At 42.5% G+C, this 24,057-nt stretch overlaps 1 long non-coding RNA gene across 1 annotated transcript; it reads left to right on the top strand.

Annotated features, from left to right (window-relative positions):
* Positions 1-3,531: 3,531 nt before the first annotated feature.
* On the top strand, positions 3,532-22,711 carry LOC141008323 (uncharacterized). The gene is made up of 3 exons (XR_012180064.1): positions 3,532-3,964; positions 4,646-4,742; positions 19,410-22,711. It is a non-coding gene; the product is annotated as an uncharacterized lncRNA (long non-coding RNA).
* The last annotated feature ends 1,346 nt before the right edge of the window (positions 22,712-24,057 follow it).

Below are 24,057 nucleotides of genomic sequence, written 5' to 3'. Positions count from 1 at the left end.
ATATTTCTGATTGGTCATGAATTACACATGTGATTATGTGCCATTACACATGGAAACTCTCTGATGCAGAGTTACGGGACACACCTGTCCGCTTAAACCTTTAATCTAGTTTCCCGTTAGAGGAGTCTTAGATACATAGATACGCTGAGTAACAGAACAAAACCTCACTGTTTCCTTGATCAAGATGGCCTTCTCTTGGTTTTGTAACTAATATGTTTGCGTTAAAAGATACTTATCTAGGATTTAAAATTGATAATGTAGAAAACACAATTTCCTTTGACGGTGCCTCTGGCGCATTCCTGCCCAGCTTTTATTGAATGCATCACCATAAATTGAGGCAAGGAATAAAAGCTGTGTCACTGTGCTGAGGCGGCATTGTGTTACTGCCTGTTTAAAGTATGTTACAACAAAAGAGTTGACAGATTGTTGCCTTTGATCTGTGTAACTTCTCTGTTCTGTGCCTCAGCCAAAATGGGCGGATACAGTGTCATACAAACCGCATTCGTTTGATTGTCCTCTGACGTGAACACATACATTTAGAATATTGTCCATGGATATATGTATATTATCTAAACATCTGGGTGACCATACTGTTTGTGCACAGGAAAGTAGAGCCATGAAATGATCCAGCCCAGTTGCCAGGATAAAATGTAGGTATTTAATGTTTCTGCAAACCACAGATATGTCCATATGTACGCGTCATAGGCTATGTACCACACTGATATTTGTCCAAAACATTACATGTGACGGTGGTAGACTTGAAGCAGGAAGTCTGCATTTCGTCATTTGTAAGTATGAAACCACATGGCTTTGTGGCAACCAAAACTGGTATTTCAAGCCAAACCAGGTTGTTTTCCTCACCTTAACCAGGTGGTTTTTGTGCCTAAACCTAACCAGCACACAAGCACAGCGATGTGAGAAGTAGAAGTAGTAGAAACTTGAAAACATAAAGTTACAACATAAAGTTTTAAATTATCCGCATCAATATGCGAGTGCAACCTGCACCCACAAATCCACCAAAATTCAGCCAATATTTGGGTCTTCTCATGCATGCAATGGCTTGAGAAGACTTCAGGTATCTTCTATTATGCAGCACTGGGCACTGCTCAAAAGTATCAAAGACTCTTTACTGTATTTCAAGAATAAACCTGCTGTTCAGGTCTTCATGTCATATTCATTCCTCATTCTCCACTGCTTCAGACAGTAGCGTGGCTACTCTTCTCAACAAAGATCTCCTCATCAAAAATGTGTAGTTTTATCTTTTATCTCCACAGCTGGCATACAAAAGTTTCCTATTTTTTTCTCAAGTTCAAAGGGAAAACGTTGCACTCTCAATTCTCTTTTCCAGAGGAAATTGTAGTGACTTCAACAAACAAGCCTCCAATTGAGGTTTCCATCCGCAATAAGTGCAATCACTTATTGGGTAGTAGAACCTGATTCGTTTTCCCCTCCAAACCACAGGAATGCTGTGTTTGCTTTAAAAAGATGCTAAACCCAATGCTGAAAACAGTTTAAAATGCAAAGGAGTTTCGGTTGTTTAAGCTTTGCTATTGCACATTTTGGATTCAACATGTAGACTTTAAAGGAGAACATGGCTGGGCAAGGCACTAATGAAGACGAGTTTGACAAGTCGTCCAGCAGCCTGCTGTGTCTGTCTGATGTAGGGCATCATTAGAGATCAGAAAATGCATCTGTACCTCAGCTTTAAATGGACTTTATCTGGGTTAGAGGTGACGTCTCACTGCCTCATTTATTCGAGTGTTTGTACTTTTTATCAGCACTGCATTAACTGTCAAGAGCAAAGACCAATGAGTGCATGTTGTAGTCCTGCTGCCTTATGGGAATGAATAAAGTACCATATTGTATAGTAACACCCTAAATCTAATGGCACTTTTATCACATAATGGTAAGCATTTGAGGCGTGAAGCGTGTAAAGCCGGAATACTCTCTTAATACTCAATATTTTGGACTATCGCAGAAATTAAACTCTGTCACGAACACAACTTCACGATACTTTGTTCAGCAAGATAAACCTCACAGATGAACACCACTTTTGTGATTTTCAAAGCGTAAATTAAATCGTTAGAAGTAAAAAAGCTAATGTTAGGCCATAAACAGACTACACTGCGACCATGATTTAAATGTTACCACCACTAAGCGTCTTACTACACAGTAACTATACACGTCCTCTGTAAATTCATCAATCTACAAGTTGTAGAGTTAGAATAGTTTGTAACTGCCTGTAAAGACGTAAACAAGTGAATAGATGAGTCTCCGTGTTCGGTGTGATGACGTTTAATGTCCGTGACAACTTCTTATAGTCTCGTTTAGCCGCTTGTTGGCAACCTCCATTTTTAAGACACTGAAACGCTTTATAATTAAATTGTTGGACATTGAATGATGTGTTTTATGTCGTAGAACAAAATGTGTATTTATTACCTTTTGACCTTAATTCAGGCATTTAATTGGCAATCAATTCAAAAACCTCATGGACTTTGAGAGGAGGGAGCCAGATGTGCAAAAATGCTAACTGTGTTCCGGGTTCTGGACTACAAACTACACCGCTCTATAAGGTTAGACGTGGTTATGCTGCAGTGTCAGACCATGCAAGGACTAATATGTCAGCTTGACTCGTGAATGTTAGAAAATAACAAACCGGGCCTTTGATAAAATAGAAGAGAAGAGAATTGAGGAAAGACAGTGCCGTATATTGTACAGACAGTAAAGACCTCTGAAACTGATTTATGATTTTGGGCTATAAAAATAAAATGGGTTTGATTTGAAAAGAATTGAATATAAAACATTTGACTTTGACATTTTGTGTGTTGATTGGTGACCTGTCATAACCCGCAGAAAGACATTATATTACTTCAACTCTGTATAAATATTAAATCTCATTCTGTTCAGTTTCATCCTGCTGGTGTAGAAAAGTTCCTCACACTTCACACACAATACTTCCCAACACCTAATAGGTCAGAGGATGAAACGCCTCCCATGGGCGGATGTAATCCCATTGGTCACTATTGCTAGTGCCCGCCTTATTTCTCACAGACATCCGCGCTCCCATTGGTGGACGCACCTGATCGTCATCGTGCGTGCGCGGAGGGCGTCAGCGGGGATTTTTCCGGTGCGCGTCTGATTGGCCGCTCGTCGGTGTTTACGTCACGGCCCTGCCAGCTGATCGGAGTGAGAAGCCGGTTTGAAGAGAGGAGTTGGACCGGAGAGAGAGACCGGGGAGGGAGCCCCGAGGAGCAGCGAGCGGCACGGGGTGGGACCGGCCAACCGGATACTCACATTGGACCGTTTTTACATTTTTTAAAAATGTTTTTAGACGTTTAGACGTAAACACCGGAGCGCACCGGGCGCGCAAAGCGACAGTCTCGTCGGGGTGAACTTGCGGGGCTTCGCGTCTCGTCGAAACCTCTGGAGCTGTCAGAAAAAAAAATTGATTGAGAGTTAAGGTGTGGCTGAGGGTTTCTGTGAGGCTCCTGCACTGAAAAACTGCTCCAAAAACCGACTGTTTCTACTCGACAGAGAGCAGCCAGGGCTCCCACTCCTAAACCAACCAACCGCTTTAAACATTCAGTCATTTTCATCAAGGAACATATTACATAACAAATGTATTGCCATCTTGACGTGCGCACCTTTTGGCTTCCATCCCTCGCAGTAGCCTAGATTAATTGGGACTATTACGCAGTTGAGAAGTAAGTCGAGTATTTTCTCGCAGCTTGGCAGCTCGTTTTTGGTTTCATAAGTCTGTGAAATGTAACGGACGTGGCAACTTTACAGTAGCCAGCCCTGCTGAATGCCACAGGCAAACTGGGCGTGGGGGAAACAGTCCGAACCAGAGCCTAATAATCCTCAAATCTCATCCAGGCACGGCACAAATTGCGCATATTTGAGAGAGTGTGAGCGCAGTAGAGACGAGCGCCTCGGCGGAGCCAGTGGATTTACCTGAAGCGAAGTAAGTGCGACTGTCAAATACATTTTGCAAACTTTTTTTTTTTTTTTTTTAGCGGAGGTGACATTTGGAGGCCACAGGAGAGGGCGCGCTGCGTGTTATCTCCACAGACGTTTTTTTTTAATCTTTTTATTCAGAAGAAACCGGATGATTTGGCACTAAAGATGGTGTGTCGCTCGGCTGAGGCCTTATATAAAACCTTTTAATCTCTGTGTTCGTCTGCGATTCAGTGAGAGGAGGATCTGACTATGGGATGGGGCGGGCGTGTCTTTTACCAAAGCAGACGTTTGGGGCGTTGAATGAATCTATAAACCCAGCAGAGGAGAATGAGGGGGGGATGTGTGAAGAGTTGGCTCTGTATTACAGCACTTGTCAAAGAATATCGAGGAGTCATTCCTCACTCTCGCGATGCGTTCAAAGCCCAATGACTCAATCATAATTGAGTGCATAGGCAGACTGACCCCGTATAGTCTAATTAAGATAAGCTTTAAGTCGAGAGGAAGGCAGATAGAGTGAATTCCTCAAGGCCCCACCCTTTGTAGCGCAACATGGATGTGGAGAGTTGCCCCCACCTCCTCCTCCCCCTCCTCCTCCTCCTCCTCCTCTTCTCTCTCTCTCTGTCTCTCCCACCGCGTCATTCATTTCCCCTTTCAAGCTTGTCTTATGCTGTTTTTCCCCCCTCAGTATCTCCAGGTGCCTACAGTAGACCCTCCTCGTCTTTTTACCCAACTTTCATCAGGATCTACTTCCAGGAGTCTACACCAGGTGTTAATTGGTGGAGGTAAGTTGTGTTTGAGTCAACCTGTGGAATGCTCACAGCTCTGATGCGACAGTATAAAGCAAGAGGTTATTTATCCGGGTTAAATGTTGGCGCATATTTTAGTTTTTATACCTCAAAGTTTCTTAAATGTTCCTGTTTTTGTTTTGTTTTTTCCCATCTCGCTGTGCTCATCAACCTGTTGCAAGTTCAGACAGTCTATATACTCTGCCCCCCATTTTCTATCTATTCTAGCAGCAGGGATTGTGTAATTTCATAGGCTGCGTTCAGGGGCCTATGCAGTCCCAGTTTAAAGATTTCAACATTAAGCGAGGCAACGGGGTTAAAATACGAAAACCTATCAGAGTTCAGGCTCCAAAGGCAAAATTCTTTGGTAGAAAACAGCATTGTGCCTGGTTTTAATTCAGTGAGGACTGGCTTCTCTCCCCGTTTTCACATTCTGTTTAGCAAACACTGCCTTCGTCCACCTGCATCCCATCTATGTCAGCCAAGCGACAGCCCAGACCTTATCGTCTCTGATCTTTGCAAGGCATTAAAAGCCCCTAATGGATGGCTTGACCTTGTGCAAATCACAGACATTTCTGCGGGCCAGTGACTTGCCTTTATTTCCCCCAAGACTGCACTTCTGAGAGATTCATAAGAGTTTCTCATTGCTGCTTATTTTCCAAGGGCCTACTCAATCATGACAATAAGTAATAATGCCCATTTCTACACGGTGTCTCACCGAAAATGCACTTTCCAGGCTGGAGATGCTCTAAAAATGCTTGTTAGTTGCACAGGGCTGCCCCTTTTCCATCAAGAGTGCCCGGCCTGTAGTAATTACCCCCACTTTGTGTATGAATGGTGAATTATACATGATGCTGCAAGCCGGTCAGAGTGCGGGCCACTGGACACATCTGGATTATCAGGATGCTACCATTTGAATGACCGGGCCCTGGGTTGTTTTAAAGAGAATTAACCACGGTGGTAACAGTGTCCCACCCACCTTCCGTGCAGGAAGTGCTGTGTCGGGACTTTTTTCACATATAGGAGCGCGATAATGTATTTACAAGGCCTCATTGAGTTTGGTTACAATGACGCACTGTGAGTGTTAACAGACTGGTATGCAGAGAGGATGTGATGTTGTTGCTATTGTTAAAAGGGTCATAGTGAAGTTGTGCATGAAGTCCTGTCCAGGTTAGAAGTGTACATCAATGTCACATTTTTTAAAAATCTGCAGCCTTGGTAGTTGCATTCTTGTGATCGGTGCTGATTTGTGTAGACATGAATGACCTTTTGAATCCTCACTTGAATTGCTTTCAATCTTTATTCACCACTTGAGACATTCTGCTGTTACGTACCGTAAGGTACAGTGTACAAGAAGTTCCTCCCTCATGTCCTCTTTTCCGCCCTCTTTCTCTCCTTCTCCCCTTTGCCATCTTGTTGGAGTGTTTGCTTTGTCTGGGCTCTGATTGTTTAACCACATTGGATTGACCTATGTGCATGTGTGTGTGTGTGTGTGTGTGTGTTAGTGTTCAGCCGGCACAGTCGTTATCTCCGCGTTGCTAGATGTGATTAATACAGCCGTCCAGCAGTGACGTCCGTTGCGCCACTCCCCACACATAGACACACACAGAGAAAGGGCACGTAAGAGAGGAGAAAGATTGGAATCTGATGCTCGTGCCAGGCAATTTTGTGTCCTTGTGCCCTGTAATCTAGAGTCAAATGTCAAGTCATCCTGTAAGTCGTTATTTTGAGTGCTTATGAATGCATTTATCTTTGTGTGTGCGTGCCATATATCATGCAAATGTGTGTATGTTTGTGGGTCGGCAAATTGGGGGTGGCTGAGCCTGACTAACAGGCCTTTTACTGAACTTTCCAAAATAACCACAGAGAGATCTGGAAGCGTTTTGCCCCATCAGAGTTACTGACATTGATCAGAACCATAGAATAAAAATGTGTGATATGATGACTCACTCATCCTCCGCTAACTCAGTCTTATGAACCCATCAAGTGAGTTGGTGTAACAGAGCGAGGCTGAACATTGACTGTTATTGATGGCCAATCAAAGAGGGGAGGATCTGCGGTGGAAATGCGGTAGCTGCAGTGAGGTTGCACATTTTTATGGCCACACCCAGGCAGCCTCAGAAAGCTAACTTTGACTAGCTTTGGCTAATTTTTTTGCAAGCTTTCAGATGAATACTGCAGTGTTACTTGAACATTTAAATGCCGTTTCTATTATCCATACACAGTCGCAGGAGGTCAACGAGTTTAGAAAGTGTAAGTGTGTTGAAAGGGTGTGTGCGTCTGGTAAAGTCAACCAAAGCTCTTTGGCAGGTGCTGTCATAGGTGTGTGTATGATGTGATGGAATGGTCTCTGCATTTGCATGTGCACACATGCACAGCGCAGGGATGCGTAGGCGTGTGCAGCGTGGCGCAGTCCGAGATATAGTAGTCGGTGATGCAGCGCTAACACTACTCTGTATCCTAGACTATATTGTATCTGCCTCATATGGAGAGAGATGGCTGCCACGCCTCTGCAGGCCTGCGTGTGGTTTACCAGACCAGCCCCATACTCATATGCACAACACATGTTGCATTATGTGCTCCTGCCCACTGGAAAAAGTTCTCTCTGGCAACAAAAATGCAAAACTTACAACAAATGACTAGTTTTATCTGCTAAATACAGGCGTGGTGAGTTCACCTGCACCTGCACGTTGTAAGTTTTCCAGATGGAGATGCCAGACTGGACAGAAAGTATTTGAGCAATGAGATGACTACACTGGTGTGTGTCTGTAGGTGATCTAGTTAAAGAACAGGGCCTATTGTGCATTGTAGAATTTGCGCACACAGATAGAGCTAGTAGCCTGAGGGAACAGATATACAGAAAAAGAAGCCTGCATTGGAGGAGAAGCAAGCCAAATGAAACCTTGCTGTGGGCTCAGGTTGTACCTTTTAGTTCTGCGTTTTGATTTGTGAGGCTGCATGCGCAGGCTGAGCTGAACTAAAGCTGCGTAAAGATTATTTTAGACTGGAGCAATGCCGTAGCACGCTCAGCGTTGGGCTGATCTCTGCAGGGCCAGCGGTGAGGAGCGGTGGGCCTCTCAGCAGACCGGCTGGAATGTGGACCATATGTAGCAGGCATCCCAGGAATGTAACTCGGCCTTGCTGAACTGACCAACCTAAAGACACAGAGAGAGCGGTGCAGGATAAGGAAGAGAGGAAGGGAAAAGATGGAGGTAGAGCGAGGGCGACGATATTAAAGGGCGAACTAGATCACGGAGACGGAGGAAAATGAAAGCTCGGAAGGCAGAAGAGGAGAGCTTAACGAAGCGCATGAGAGATGAGTGTAGGAAGGATGGGAGGGTGGAGAAGGAGAAGGGCTAATGGACAACTGATAGGAGACAAAGTAGTAAAGACAGGAAGATTCATACTCCTTTAATCTAATATTTGATCACGCTGACGTGAAAACACAGTGAGGATAAAAACTTGACATGTAGCTTAATACAGCCTACAAGTGTCATGATGTTAGTAGCTTAAAATAAAGAGTATTTAGACTCAAGCCAGTCGGTTTTACTTAAGTAAATGTGTCAGTAATTACCACAATCTAGTCATGTAGTAACCCTGGCCGTATTTAATACTCGATAATTGTTGCATACTAATGTTATGTCGTATTTAATGTATTCAATAAACACCCGTACACCTGTGCAATGTAACCGAGGAGGATATTTAATAGGACGTGACTCCTGTGGATCAGTATTATTGTGTGTCAGACCACAGTGTTCTTCCAGCTCACTAACTCCGGGTGAATGTCTCTGTCTCGTCTCTGTTAGCTTAGCACACTGTGCTCTCAGGCCATCTGGGTACAGCTGGGGCCAGAACGGCAGGAAACACACTCACTCACAGATACACACACTTATACAAACATTTTTTTTTTAGTCTAACATACCCCGGCCATGCCCTCTACACACACACACACAAATACACACCCTGGTCAGTGAAGTGTGATGGCAGTTGACCTCGACTCGCCACAGCTTTTCATTGACCGACCAAACTATCATCAAATCTCATCTTAGGCCGGTGCAGTAGACCACAGCTCTGTCATCCTGTTCGATCTAATTAGAAAGTTAGCTCATAAAACCACGAACAAATAAACCAAATTAGGATCTCTACGTTGTTTGGGGACCCGCCCACATCATCATGGTAACCTTTTATGGGTGCCGGGCTGCAGCTGGAGACGACAGGCTGAAGACAGTTGGGTTTGGACTGAAGTAAATGTTAGTCTCCACACAAATGTGAACGGCAGAGGTCAAAGGTCAAATCAGCTTAGCGTGGTTGGCCAGGTAGATTATAAATTAAACTGTCCGGAGCAAAGACATTCATTGGAAAGACGGATTTTAATTGATAGAAGTAGAAAGGATTCAGAGTAGCTTCCTTTGGCCTGTTGCACCTCTTTCAGCCTTCCTCCTGTAGTCAGCGGTTGTAGCAGGACAATAGCCATGAATCCCTGCAACATAGTCTCTCCTGAAACACCACGCATATCATCAGAAAATTCAAACTATTTTCAAAAATAAAACCATTTTTGATCCAGTTGAGTTCCTCTGTAGCTCAGCTGGTAGGGCGTTTGTCCCCAAGTCCTTTCTGCAGTGGCCCGAGTTAAATTCCAACTTTATCCTATTTCACTAAAGGCAACATCCAATACATTTTTTTTTAAAATGTAATGAGTGCGTAATAAATCATTTATTAGCCGTGTTAAGGCATTGTTCTCCTTGCACAAAGCATAGTTAACTGTTATTACGTGTATAGTTAAGTCTGTATTAATCTTAATCAAGCGACAAAAAAGCTTAGTAAAGGTAAATTACATAAAACACATGATGGTGAATGTGATCGTCACTGAGCTAAGCTAAATTGGTGCGGACAATAAATCCTAATTTTTTTGTGGAAACCACGCATAAAACATTTCTTATTTCTTTTTCTTCTTGCTTGATCGCTTTCAGTCCAGTACTTCCCTTCAACTGTTGATCTAATGTGAAGTACAGTGGTGTAAAATTTCCATTTGAATACATTTGAAGAAAGCAAGGTGTGAAACAGTCACCTCACAGAGGTTTACTGGGAAACCAGTACGTTATAATATATGACATGATAGAGACAATATTTGTAACCATTTCTAACCATTCAACTTTACTCTCTGGCTTGAAGTCAAACCGCTGGTCGACTGTGTTTTAAAATGTAAATTGTGATGAAGATGACACTGGACAGTAAGAAGATGGTTTCAGCCCTTTGTGTTTTTTAACCTTCTCTGGAGGGAGGATGATACTGAAGGAGATTCTCTGGATTCGTACCATGCATGGGCAGCTGCCACTTCTTATTCATTTACCCTACAGGCATTTCCTGTCTTTCAGCACCCTAACTAAACTGCTAGTTAGAGGGGGAGGGTGACAAAGGATATATATATACAGAAAGAGAGAGAGAGAGAGAGAGAGACAGAGAGGACGGATTTGTGGAGACTACAGGGGCATTTTGCCAGAGCAAGGGATGGACACAGACAGATACATAGAGGGAAACAATGTACTCTTTGACACACTTCTTCGCAGTGGTAGGAAGGGAGATGACAGCCGGAGGAAGCGCACAAATCTTTTCTTTATGTTGGGCCTCTTTACCCGGCGTTCACACCCCGACATCCACCCCTCTGTTTCTTGGTCTCAGGAGCTTTCTCTCTCCCTCCTGCTCAGTTATATTTTCCAAAGAAGGATTTGATGATTTGATACGTATGTGTGTGCGTGTGTGTAGAAAATTTGACACTTTCCGTGTCCTTCACAGGGAGCTTGTATCACACACACACACACACACACACACACACATCTGCAGTTTCAGAGTCATGCTGCGTCATTGTCTCATCTGTGTGTGGTGGGAACACGGGGCCCAGGTTGTCTGCGTCTCACTTCATGACATCACAGAGACAGATACCACCCCTTCCTACACACACACACACACACAGACACACACACAGACACACACACAAACATACTCCATACTGTTCCCATGCATTCCTGGCTACAGATGCTCAGTGTAAGATCCCGTTAGTCGCTCTGCAGGACTTTACTGGAAGGGCCATTTCCTCTTCCTCGTTCCCACCTGCTGACTTCCTGCCCGTTGACATCACGTCTTCCTTGAGCAAACACCATCCTGCACATGAAGAAAATCAATGCATTAACAAGCTGTGCTCAGCGGATCAAAGAGTGCTGCAAAGTTTCACACGTGTGTGGATAATGGCCGGGGCATAATTGTTCTCAGGTTGTTGTCTTTGAATGTGTATTTTTGGGGCGAAAAATGCCTTGTTGAGGTACAATGGTATGTGCGTGCGTGTGTGAGTCACTTGTTTGTGCCGTGTTTCAGGGCCCCACCCTTACTGCTGTCTTTCTCTGCATCCCTCTCCTTCACCCCCAACCCTCCAGCTTCCGCCCCCAAATTAGAAGAAAACCTTTTATTACTGCACGTTGGGGCATTACTGGATGTTTCCTACAAGGGGAACAGCTGGACCAGACAAAACCTCTTATGAGGAGCACATTAGGCTTTTACAAAGCTTCAGCTTCACGTTTAAAGAGCGCCTCATGCACGTTCCTGTTATCTACCACTGGAAGTTGTTCCCCCACCTCTACTGGTTTCACTTTGAATCATTAATTCACATGCAGATAAACATCAGCCATGGGCATAAATACAAATTATACAATATAGATGCACGGCGCTCGTGCACTCGCTCATTTTCTGTCAGCAGTGTCAAGTGGCATTTCATAATTCACATGGCGTGAGCGTGTGTGCGTCGTGAGAGAGCGAGCCGGTTCTATGAAACAGGGCGTGGACTTTTTTCCTTCTCCCTCATCTCCCCATGCATGCATACATTTGCCTGCGCACATACTTCATGCATACACATTATTTCTCTCGCACACACACACACACACGCTCACACACTCCCAGTGATCAGTTCCAGTCACTTCCAGCTCGTCCCCCGTTTCTTCTGAGAAGCGAGCAGCACAAATGATGAACGTACTCTGACAGAGTGCGAGTGTTAGCATGCCCCTCCGCTGGAATTACTCCTCAGCAATGTTTGCTTGCGTGTGTGTGTTTGCGTGTGCGTGTATGTATATGCCTCTTGAAATTCATTCCCTTTCTTCTCGCTAATCCCATTCAAGGCTGTAGGAGGAAAGCACTGGCAAATATATTGATCCACTCTTGACTTGAAAGCAATTTGTCATGGCCTTGGGTAAAGGATTATGGGGGTTGGGTGTATGTTGGCACGTATGATCGAGTGCAGACCAGCTGAAATTGGGACAGTGATAGTATCCAAACATGTTCACATAATGAAGGGATTGCAGAAGTATCGAATTTTAATAATCACACAGTTTTGACTTGCAAGACGCATAATTTAAACATTGAATGTGGCCATGAATAGAGTTTCTAAAATCTCAGAGCAGGACTAATACAAACATGGATCCTGGATTATGCCTGGAAGCGTGAATACAAATGATGCTGCATCATGTCCAGTGTGATCAGAAGTGAAGGAGAAATCAGATCTACATTTAACTGTAAATGAGCTGCTCATCAGGCAAAAACCAAGGAAGTAGTTTTATAGTTTGGACTGGATTGAGAAATGGCCGTTTTTCTAAGATAATACAGAATATACATTCCTGATACAAATGCCAGCGAACACTTTTGAATTGTTTTTGTAGCCTACAAAATTGTTTTTGTAGCCTACAAAAGCTGCGTTTACAACTTAATATTACAAAATGCTCCATATAAACACCTCAATCAGAATAAACTGCACCAAACTGAACACAATTTCAATCAGTTGCAGAGGGGTAGTTTAAACCTTTCCATAAACCGATCAAAGTAAAAACTGTCCCATGGAAACGATATAATCTTGAGTATTTTCATCCGGCTGGGTTGCATGCCCACAGTGTTGATGTAAATGCGTGACTCTTAGAGAACTTAACACAGACGGCGATAGATCTTCAGGACACGGAGCTGATCAAACACGTACACGTGAGATAAATTATCCTACGTGGAAGAGAAATGCATGACGCAGCATCACTTTCTTGCTTTCTCCCATTTCATGTAAACAGTTGACCCGTAATCCTCAATCGGAATGAAGAAATGTTGTCCATGTAAGCATACCTGCCCCATAAACATCTCGACTCCACCACTGCTTCTGACAACCTTACTACATAATGTTAGCGAGGCAGTAAATGGTAACATTTTCTTTCCAAGGAACAAGCAAAGTGTTTTAGGATTCGCCCTTGTCTTACTATGAGCTTCCATTGAACCTACCGCCAGATTAATTAATTTGATGTAGCAACAGTTCTTGGAGATGAGTTTGACATGGGACAGACTGGATATGTGTGATCATTATGCTGTTATTCAGCTAATCACTCTTGGGTGTGCCGTCAGGTTACCATAATAAAGCTAACATTAGCTGTGCTGCCAAGTTTGTGGATTTCAAGGGAAAATATTTTAGATTACTGCGATACCAGAAAAGACGAGGGCTGGGTGCCGCTGCTCGTGAAGTGGATATTGTTGATGCCTGATACGAAGCTTGCCAGAATCTGTTGCAAAGCTGCTCTCATCCTCATAACACAGCGAGCACATATGTAAGCTTATCCAGCCTGTATAGAAAACAACTATGCCATACTCAACTGTGGTATTAGCCCTGCGTTTACATACAGCGTCATGTCAATCCGGCTTAAGTCTTTGTGTGGTGGTTTCAAGTGTCTCCATGTTAGCATTTTGCTGTGTCATGCTGCGGGAGGTCTGTTTAGCTTATATTTCCACTTACTCCCGTGATACTCAAACTGTACAAATGTCACAATAAACTACTGGAAGGCAGTTCTTGCAATCGATTTTGGATTTTTAAAAAAATGGCATTCTTGGAATGATTCACGGGGCTTCTCATTCTTTTCGTGTTAGCCAAGTCATTCCTTGCACGGCCCTCTGAGATACAGTATGTTGTTACTGGCAGGCATTCTCAGATTTGATCCATTCTCCATCCTCTGTGTGTTTTTAATCAAGCTTCAGCAGTTAGAGATATCTGTCAGAGTTACTGAGAAAGACCATTACAGTTCAGAGCAAACCCACAGCAAGTTAGGTTGTACGGGAAACAAATGAGGGTGTTTCCCATCCCCCAGAGAGAACATTCTCTGTTGTCTGAAGTCAAATCACTATCCGTGTGAGGGTAAGTTGATACTTGGCTGTTTTGCAAAGTGTCAGTAGGTCATGATTGATTTTCCAAGTCTCACAGTGACTTTGCATTTTCCAACACTTTGGCTAAAGTGTTGCTTTGAATCCTCACTTCAGTTTAACATTTGCACTAACCAAGTTAACCACCACCATAACCCCATCACCACTAAACACACCTTTTGGCCTATTTTTGCGTTCCAGAGCTTTTTTTCTTTGCTTTTGGAGCTTAACAGATGTTTAGTCTCCACTGTGCTGCCTCAGGAAAACCTCTAAGCACCTGAAGTACAAACACTTACAGGATGTTTCTCTGTGCATGTGCAACCTTAAAATAATGACTCAATTTGGGGACAGTAGGCCTTGTTCTCCACGACTTAAGTTATCAGTCATGCACAGCTTGGATCTGCGCTTGAATCACTCATGCACATATGCCCCGTGTTCGTCTTGTGTTTGTGCATACACGCTCCGAGGAGCCATTTTCAGCCTGTTGCTCAGGCTGGCTGTAATTGTCCTGGGAATCGTCAGCTCTGTGTAATAAATCACTCCTCTGGTACACTGTGTTCTCCACTCTGGGATGGCCTCTGTGTGTGTGTGTGTGTGTGTGTGTGTGTGTAGTGTGCATGCTTAACATATCGCAAGCAGAGAAAGAACATAGCTAAGGAATAATAGGAGGAGAAAATTACATTAAGAGGGAAAAAGCTGCAGCTCTCTGTCACAACAGGCTTTTTTAATCCGCCAGAGGCACAACTTCATTTTTTATGCTATTTGAAAAACCAACCAATGGGTGTAATTGGAGTATAATGAGGATGTAAATTAATTTCATATAGCCTGCTCTGTTTTGCGACTTTAGGTGCTCATTCTTGTGTTTCTTTTTCAAGCTCCGCTCCAGCCCTGCATGTCCAGGCAGTATAGAAAACAGGTTTTTCTGACTCTCATTTTTAATTCATAAGCATGTTAAAGAGGAAGCTGCAGCAGCGGCATGTGAAAAATGATCTCAGATTGCATCAGGCTAAAATAACTATAATACAATTAAAGGTGCAATATGTATATAAACTGAATAAACAAACTGACCTTAAAGGACAACACAATTTCATACTGTTTAACTTTGTTTATATTTGGCTGACCCTGCCACCTTTCTAGCTTCAAACTGTTATTTTCCTCTGAGAATAGCTTGTTTATTCAGTTATGGAAAATAAAATCTGAGTTTGTATTATAACCTCATTAATATTATAAATATTAAAATTCTGAGTTTGAATTTCGTCTCCAAAACTAAATAGTGCCCCTTTAACACATCATATACAAAGAAGGGATGTCCTCTTTTTCCCCTGATGGTGAGTCTTGCATGTTTCTCCTTTAGTGTCACTTTTCTAGCTAATTCACTCGCATTCTTTGGTGTGCAGCAGATATTTCTAGCTTGGTTTAGCGAGCAAATTCAGTCTAAACATGAGTTGCTTCTTTGGTTGCACATCGTGTTTTGAGCTGAAGCTGCCAGATTGTACTAGTTGGCCGGAGGGAGGTTCGTTGATTCATCGTGTCATACTGGGGTTATTACATGGTCACCAGTTTGTTTTATTGTAGCAGTGCTGATCTCTGACCTTGTTCATGTTTGCTGTTCTCTTTTCATCCTTTTCCTCTTCCTTTTATCTGTTAACCTCTTGCTCCAGCTCTGTGTAGAAATGTGGTCTTCTTCCCAGTTTAAATACACCAGAAAAAGCGTATTTCCTCACCGGTAACAAAGGCCAGAGGAGCTATCAGGTGCCTCTTTACAAATGTACTCACAATGGAGAAGCCTTTGACCTGGATCTCATATCCAAGAATACACACCCACAATGGATCCCACCGGATTCAGTCGGACCGCAAGCTCATTCAGAATTCTTGCCTCAGTGGAAGAGGACCATTCGGTCACATTGAGAGGGTGTGTGTGCGCAGAGCTTTCCACTGTTGCTCAGAGCAGCGTGGGGTTCGTTGAGTTTCCAGGGGTTGCTGGGTTCGCGGTGCTGCTGAGAGCTGGTTTGCCCAAAGTCCTGTCCTTGAACTGTGAAAGAATATGCTGCTAGGGAAAGGCTTTTCAGACTGACTGACTGCAATAGTTGAAGTCAGGCCAGCTGAACAGAAGCCAGGCAAGACAAATCCTGGGCTACTCGTAAGTATTACACAGTGGCCAGCTGAGAGCTGAAAATGTTTTAAAGTGGTACATCACATGAAGGGTTTTCTTGTCACTTTTAATTTCTGACACTTGATTGGACCATGGTTAAACTCTCAAAACCATTTCATAGCAAAGGAGATGATGGACCAAATCGGCTTTGTTTAGTCCTCTTAAGGGCTTCATCCTTCTACCGAAATTTCTCAAACTGTCATTCACTGGGGTGGAAATTTGCGGGGTGTTCTCAAGGTGAAATAACAAAATACTTGACATGTTGGTAGGGCAGTCACACACCCAAGGGAGTGGAAGTGTCTAAACTGCAAGGAAAATTCCTTCATTGAGTCCTGCATGGCCGCTGTAAACTGAACTGCCCCACAGGACAAGAGCTGTTTTCTATCAGGAGTTCCAGGCTGTAACCAGAGGCCGAGCTATCTCGCTAGCAAAGACTTCTGCATTCAATTATAGCAACAAAAAAAAAAGCAGAGAGAATGCTAAAACAGTAGGCTGGCATGTCTGATGCAGGCGGGCTCGCTCCGTGCCGATACGTGCACGCAGCTTGTTTGTTTATGCGTGCACGCACATTTAAACGCGCTGCAAACCGCAGTATTCACAAATAAGGACAAAAGAATGTCATAAAGTTTTCCTCTCTGCTATCTTTCTCTCTACCTCCTCACCTCTCTCCCACAACAAGTTCCCTTTAAAGCCAACAGAGAAAGAAGGAGTGTGTGTGTGTGTGTATATGTGTGCCAAGCGGCAACCATCATGGCCAAAAGCTGAAGCCAATGTGGAAGCGCCTTAAGATGGAGCACAAGTAATGGTAGATAGATGCTGCAACTCCAAAAAGAAAGGTAGAAAACAACTTATTTAAATGCTAATTTGTGCCTCGCTGGTGATTTTGAAAATGAAGGTTCCATTAAGGAGATATTAGGATTTTAACAGGAGTATGTTTAAGGTTTGCTTCAGGTGTCTCATCCTCTTAGCCTCAGTTAAAGTCACAGATGGCTGCAAATTAAAATAAAAGCTTCTAAATGGTTGACTTCACCGGCTTATGTCCATATTTTTCTTCAGGTTGTGGTATGTACAAGGGCGTGTTGGGTGCTTGTTGGCCGACCTACAGCAGTTCTTCACTGGCAAGCTTTATGTCCTCATGTACCAGCTAAAGCTGCCAGCTGAAGAACTGTTGTGGTCGGCCCCTTGCTGCACTGAAGACCCGTCCATCCCCCGGAGGCACACCACGATAATGACCAATCACATCCAGCCTCTCTGGGGCGCGTAAAAAATGACAAGCAGAGTCGATGACTGTACGAAAATCCTGTTACTTATGCGGCACGTTCATGTGTTGAGATTCATACCATGACACCTGCTGTATCATGTAACAAAAGCATTGCATCATGGGGACTGCAGACTCTGTCATTTTGGGTTAGTTTTCATGATAGCTGTGCAGTTTAGTGTTTGTATTTAATGACATGTTATTATGATGATGTCGCACAGTGTCGGTGCACAGTTTCACCTGGCTTGCATCATCCTAAAGAAAAAATTTTAGTTCAGCATCAGCAGTCAAATCCACGCCTTTTCTTTTCCTCATTTTAGAAATATGGCTCCTTCTTAAAATTTAAAGGAAAAACAAACACCTGAAAAGAATTTTTGGCTTTTTGAAAACTGCCATTGAACCTTAAAGGATAAATTAATCTACTCACCTCCATGGAAAGTGCAGCATTCTCCTAAACAACTGAAGCAGATGGGGACTTGTTTTAAAACTTAAAAAAAAAACAAGTGGAAAAATACCATAAAATGGCTCCATAAGGCTGGTCCGGCATAATCCAAGTCACCAAAAGCCCCAATATCCCAAATTGATTCGAAAATTATTTACACCCTCTACGCATGGACAGGCTGGACACTTTCAGCTTAGCAGCTACAATTCAAATTTTCAGCTTTTAAAAGGCTGTAAATAACATCTTTTCAATTCAATTTGGGATCTCAGTGCTTCAAGAAACTTGGATCATGCCAAACAAGCTTTACAGAGCCATTTCATTTATTTTTTTCAGGTGTCATTTTACGTTTTTAAAACAAGTCCCTATCTGCTTCAGTTGTTTAGCAGAATGCTGCAACGCTGTTTTGCTGTGAAGCTCCAGATGTTTTGTGGACTATGAAACTTCACTTTCTATGGGCATGGCGGTGAGAAGATTGACGTTATTTTCATTTTTGCGTGAACTTATCCTTTAACGTAAAACATGGACAAAGCGGTTCGGATTAGAGAAATCCTAATTGCTACCAGTGACAGTGGATAGTAGACATCCTCTTCTATTTGTCTTTTTATTTGTGTGCTTCATAAAAAGTGAGAAAAATAACACCCAAATGATGACAAATAAGAAATAAATTAAGTGATCAAGTGGCTGAAGTCTGCTGTCATCAACATCCTTCTGCTTTTCCTCCTCCGTTTCATAAAAGACATACAGCATTTCTCAGCTGAGTGTCATGCACAAGAGCCCTCATATAATCAGACAGGCAGACATCTTGCCTGTGACCCTCAGCGGTCGTAAATCGAACTTCAAGAGAGAAGGCGATGCCCTGAGCAGGATATGAGAGCGGACGTGTCCCTTTAAAAGCTGCCAGCCAGAGTCGAACAGAGGGAAGGAATGTTCTGAGGCCTTAACAAAACCAGATGCCCCGGCTTACTCTCCCTTGCACACATGCTCTCTGTTGCCTCCTCGAGCTCTTACTTAACGCCGCAGATGGAGGCGAGAACTGGGCAGCCTCCTCTCCTCCGCCTGCCTCAAGTACATCGTCTTCTTTTCCGACTACCTTTTAACGCAGTCTGGCTCCCAGCTCCCTGTCTGTGTCCCAATCTCCTTATCTTCTTGTCTGCTCCTCTTTACCGCCTTGTCCTTTATGCTTGGCAGACCTTTTCCTCCTCCCCTGCCACCCCCACAATCCTCCTGCACTCTGTGAGTCTGTGACACACACACACACACACACACATACACGCACACATGGGAAACACCGTGCCGGGATTATTCCACTCTCTCTCCTGTACATCCTCTTCAGGTAGCACTGCCAGTACCTGCATTAATGCGCCACACAGGAGCACTGAAGGGTCACGCCTTGACCTTATGTGTTGTGTAGGTTAGTTCCAGGTCAGTGACTTGTCTGCCTGATCCGCTCCCAAGGAATCGGCCTGTGAGTGCATTAAGAGATTGTTGGATGCATGAGAAGATGAATCCACCTGACCCCGTCAGGATGGAGCCATTTTGCGTTCTTTCTTTACATTTGAATTCATGTGTGTGCGTGCGCCCCTCTCTTCCTCCTTCTCTCCCATCCAGATGTGCCACACCCGTGCCACCAGACCTGGGTGGCCCATACCTGTGCCCGTGCCAGCTGCCGTGCCAGCTGTGCAGGGTGAGGAAGCAGAGCAGCGTCACAGAGAGAGGTGAACAGACAGCTGCTGCAAATAGAAAGATGGAGGAGCATCATCAAAGGACTGAGTCAACCTACTCACCATCAATTATAATGTATTCATTATTGGCTCACAGTTATTTCACAGCCAGGAACTCAATATTAAACAGACAGCATTTAAAATTACAATGAAGGCTGTATACTTTGTGTTATGCTGCAGTCATACGCTATAAGAAATGTCTTTTCAGCTCACAATAGCTTCACTTTTTAATCAATAAAACAAATAGTTGTGATCTACTAAAACGTTTTTACACCATACTCACAAAGATTGTCAACATTAAATCCGGTTCTCTAATTCGACCTGGCGTTCACATGCAGCTGAGCTACAGCACTTTGGTTGGTGTTCCAGCCTCCGGGCTTATGGACTTAGCAAACTCACTTCCTGTTTGGAGGCATACATTATACTGCCAGTGGGAACATAAACAATAATCTTCTTAAGGTGAGCTGCTCTGTGCGCAGTAAGAGCAAGCCCTTACTCAAGCAATTTACTGTATGTGAAGATGAGATGGTGACGAGCGCTGGGCTGTAATGTGACGCTGTTATCTGCTCGGATAGTTTGATGCTCAACATGCAGAGTTATTACGATGTTTTTGTTGATTTAAGATTAAGATTAACTTCTATTCAAACCTACACAGATTAGAGATGTTATAGTTTTGTATTTTTGGTATAATTTCAGAGCACGGCGGTCGACCCGACCCACAATCCCAAAGCGTCAGTGTTTGATGAGTTTGGGAATGAGACTCAAAAATCAACTTTCTTACAAATAGGACATTTAAGAAATTCAGAATAGGTGTTACAATACAAACACAACACTTTGTGAAGGCAATTACAATCATGTAGACATTTCAGACCCGATATTAACATACGCACCAACCTCGTGCTTGTTAGGTTGACGAATTTGACCAAATTGACAAAGACTAAAACTAAAGACATCTCCTGTATATTTTTACTTTATCTTAGCTAGTTTACACAACATCGCTTGAGTTAGTTTTTATTTTTTTCTTTCTTCTTCGTACACTGTGTAGTTTTGGGCGAGAAATTTTAATTTTTTATCTTATCTAACTGATTGTTATGACTGAAAATAACAGAAAAGGAAGACACAATTTTGCATTTATTTGTTTATATTTGTGCATAACGGTGTAATGAGGCCCTTTTTCTCTCGAGGATGGCTTGTTTATATGGAAATACATCAAATAACATTTCTGAGTTTGAATTTCTTTTCCAAAACTACATAGAGCACCTTTAAGTATAATTATATTTGTATACACTTAACTAAAACTGTGTGTTAAAAAAAACATTTGAGTTAACTATAATAAACTTGACACAGATACCAACACAGTGTTCCCACTTCTCTTAAACGACAGACGACATCCTCTTTACAGTGCGCACTTTGACCTAGAATACAGAAAAGCAGAGGTGAGAAGTGGTGAAGCTGAACACATTAACGGCTCCTTTAGGTGTCCGATGACCTTCATCAGAAAGGTCTTCTGTCCTCAAAATGAAGTTGCTGTTGGTTGGCTAATGGCTTTTACTAATAGCAGCAAACTTTTCACTATTGCAGCTTTTTTGATCAACATCAGGCAGGCATCTGCAGAGGGTTAGTGAGCGCACGAACAGCTCAGCAGGCTATAATCTGCCTGAGCTGCTGAGGGGCTGTGTGAACTCAGTGAGAGATAAGAAAACCAAAATGAGGCTGAGGAAAAAGTGGATACCAGCATTTTTTGGCAAATCTTTAAAGACAAAAATAAATAATTTTAAATATAAGTGGCCAGCTGAAAGACCAGTCTCTAATTTAAGCACTTTTTCTGCTTTCATCTCTTCTGAACTTCCTCAGTTTTGTGAAAGATTGTTTTTCATTTTAATGATTATAACAGCATTATCTCTATGCTTGTTCATTTTTTTTCACCTAAAAGTGTTTTCTTGTTATTAACTTGACTTTGAAGTGCTAATAATTGGCAATTTGTGTACAAATGTAATATTTGTATAGCACAAGCAGAGTTACAAAGTGCTGTAAGTGCATAACAGTGAAACCATCGCAAGTATTAAAGGGTCAGTTATGAATGTAGATATAAAGACAAGAGAATCAATAAAACAGGGAGACAAAAAAATAATTAAAAAAACAGATAAAAGCATCAAAATGTTGCACCATTCTAGTCTTTTTAGTGAGATCTGGGTTTGATCTTTAATTTACGAAAACAAACCATTTTAAAATCTGATCTGCCGTGCCATTAAATGCCAAAAGTCAGAGCTTTGCGTGGAAACAGAAGACTCACTGAGACAGTTTTTCCTACAAGGATTGGGTTGCCAGTGCCCTTTGGAATATGTAATAGCAGTCACATCTTTGCACAGCATGTATAGACATCAGGCCGTTGACTTTGACCTCTCACTGTTAGTAGATTAACTTCATCTGTTCCAGTTCTCTGACCCTCACAGAGAAGGTCGCAGAAATTTCCTACAGTCTTTTAAAGAAGATAAAGTGAACTCTGCTCTCTATCTGCTGTAGATATTCTCCCTCTGGACAGCTTTATAAGATGTGATCTGAGTTTCTTATCGTTTGCTTTCAGTGTAATGGCTAATGGAGAGATAGGTGACGTGTTTTAGCGGATTTTGTGCAGGAATGAATCAACAGTAAAAGAGCAGACACACTAAAGTATTCTCCGGTGTGGTGTCTGCTGTCCAGCCCTTGTTCACCTCTTAAGTCAAAGCAGGAAGAAGCTCCAAGGCCAGGTCTGAAGAGGTTTACAAACCTCCCCTAAATTCTTCCCTGTGGGTAAAATCATGTGAAAGCTGCTTAGGCAGATTATCCCTGCCTCGACGGCAGCTGGCAGCGAGATCCTTGGGAGTGCACCTGACTCAATACTGCCGGTGACGCAACCGCAGCCTGTGTCGCAGCGTGCTCCCACAATCCTCTGTGACCTTTAGCCCCGGAGGTAAAAGTGCATTGTGTGGTTTAAAGCAAGCAGGGACTGAAGCAGGAGTTCACATACACACCTGACAGGTGATCTAATGACACAGGAAATGTCAGTTTATTGGATTGTTCAGGAATGTGTTTTAAACCATTAAGAGTGCAAGAATAAATATTTTAAATACTACGTGATTGTGAGGGGTGCCTGCATTTTTTTACTGAACGTATGTTGAATAAAAAAAATAAAGCAATTTGATAAAGCAACATATGATTCATTCACTGTGTTGTTTTTAATGTTATTGAAATGGCGTCAGTCGTGTCTCAGTATGAGCTGGGAAATTGAATTCTTTGGTCCAACATATTCTGAATATTTTGAAATTCTTGTGTTATTAAGCAACCAAATTGGACCGAAAACCAACATCCTGTCCCTGTTTCCTGGACTTATCTCCATCATCGTCCCTGCTGTTTACACAGCCCAATAACATTTATCAAGACAAAGACAGACATTCAGTGAAAAAAGAGCAGAAACCATAAACAATTTATTTGAATAAACAATAAATTAGATCTTTTTAAGTACCAACGACACTCAAAACAGAAATCATGTCCTACAAGACATCAAGAACTCTTTAAAATTCAAACATCAATAAAGGAAAAGCTTCATTTTATAAACGATTACCATCTTGTCTGATCCTTTTTTAAAGCATAGTTCTGTTTCCTGATTTAGGGGGAAATCAAAACACTGTCCTCTAACTGAAGGTCTGTATAACTAAAGATAATGGAAGTGGTGAAACTCTGAACTCAACTATGAGTAAAGTTACAGTACTGAAATATTACCCACAAGTCAAACTACTGGTATTTTTCATTGGCCCGTTTGTGATCAGACAATAATGCAGATGAAAGGTTTAGATATGAATTCAAATTGTTTTCAATACTCTATTACATTTTTAAGAGTAACTAAGTAGATAACGTGATGTAATGCATGTGATGGTCAAATAGAAAGTTTAGAAAAGAGGAGAAGCTGCTGTGAGAAACTCAGAAAGGATTCTCTTCTCTCTATATTCACTCAGATCATTTTTAATATGACAGACAAAATCAAATGTGATGATGTAAGACTTTATTAAAAGTCTCCTGCTCTCTGTCAGCTTCTGTCCCTTTTGAGGATGAAGGGTAATAGAATAATATCGAGTGTACTGAGTGTTTTGTCCTTCATCTAGCCTGTTATGAAAATATGAAAAGTCTCAATCTGTGGCAGCTGCTTTAAATTTCCAATCTGGGGAAGTGGATTTGTCAGGGACTGGAAATTTGGATGGAAAGTGTCATTTTGGCTAAATTAGATGTGGGCATAAGTAGAAGAATGGACTCCCTCCATATTTTAATGAGGTCTCAGGTGCACTGTCACATCCTGAAAACACAATGCTCTAATAAAATGTCCTTTCACACTCAGCCACTGAGGCTAGTTTTATTAAAAAAATGAAGGGACTTCAGCTTCAGTTGCACAGCAATGGTTTCCTGAAGTGAGAAATACTTTTTTTCTTTTCAGCTGATGCAGAGGTAAACTATGGGGAGCTGTTGGAATACTCTGTATTCTCGAAAAACTACAATTTCAGGGA

This window comes from Pagrus major, chromosome 2 (genome assembly GCF_040436345.1).
Source record: "Pagrus major chromosome 2, Pma_NU_1.0".
NCBI lineage: Eukaryota > Metazoa > Chordata > Actinopteri > Spariformes > Sparidae > Pagrus > Pagrus major.
The sequence above is the reverse complement of the archived record's forward strand: the minus strand, read 5'-3'. Positions and strand labels throughout refer to the sequence as shown.